This window comes from Mandrillus leucophaeus, unplaced genomic scaffold, assembly GCF_000951045.1.
Source record: "Mandrillus leucophaeus isolate KB7577 unplaced genomic scaffold, Mleu.le_1.0 Scaffold308, whole genome shotgun sequence".
Classification (NCBI taxonomy): Eukaryota; Metazoa; Chordata; class Mammalia; order Primates; family Cercopithecidae; genus Mandrillus; species Mandrillus leucophaeus.
In genome coordinates this window covers 254,746-255,749 of record NW_012103232.1, presented here as the reverse complement: position 1 = coordinate 255,749, position 1,004 = coordinate 254,746, and positions in this window count along the sequence as shown.

Here is a 1,004-nt window from a genome sequence, read left to right as displayed (position 1 = left end):
ACCAGTGCCCGCCACCACACCCGGCTGATTTTTTTGTATTTGTAATAGAGACGGGGTTACACCATGTTAGCCAGGATGGTCTCGATTGCCTGACCTCTTGATCCACCCACCTCGGCCTCCCAAAGTGCTGGGATTACAGACATAAGCCACCGCACCCGGCCTGGCCTTTATTTTCTTTGTGAGGCTGAAATTGGATGGAGCAGAGATAGATGATTGGAGAGTTAGATCACCAAGGATAGGGCTGTTGTAGACCCAGCTAAGACAGGGCACTCAGAAGGACCCTGGTCTTTAACACATTTCATGGATTTAAAGAAATAGAGTAGCAGGGTTTCTAGCCCTAGAGTCACCAGTCAGCTTTGCAGCTGCTTAGCAGCAGGTGGTACAGGATCCCACCATATGGCTGAAGTTTAAGAGCAGGACTCCCGAACCAGGCTCTCTGTCTTGCAACTATAATCCCAGGTACTCAGGAGGCTAAAGCAAGATCACTTGAGGCCAGGAGTCTGGGACCGGCGTGAGTAACATAACAGGACCTGCCCCCCTACACCTTTAAGAAAATTAAGTAATTTTTTTTTTTTGGAGATGGAGTTTCATTCTTTTCACCCAGCCTGGAGTGCAATGGCACAATCTTGGCTCACTGCAACTCCGCCTCCCAGGTTCAAGCGATTCTCCTGCCTCAGCCTCCAGAGTAGCTGGGATTACAGGCGCATGCCACCACACCCTGCAATTTTTTTTTTTTTTAGACCAGGTCTCACTGTGTTGTGCAAGCTGATCTTGAACTCCTGGGCTCAAACCATCCTTTGACCTCTGCCTTTCAAAGTGCTGGGATTACAGGTGTGAGCCACTGCACTCAGCAAGGACTTGACCATAGACTGAAAGCAAGAGAGTGAGGCAAGCCATTTTTTTTTTTTTTTGAGACGGAGTCTCGCTCTGTTGCCCAGGCTGGAGTGCAGTGGCGTGATCTCAGCTCACTGCAAGCTCCGCCTCCCAGGTTTACGCCATTCTCC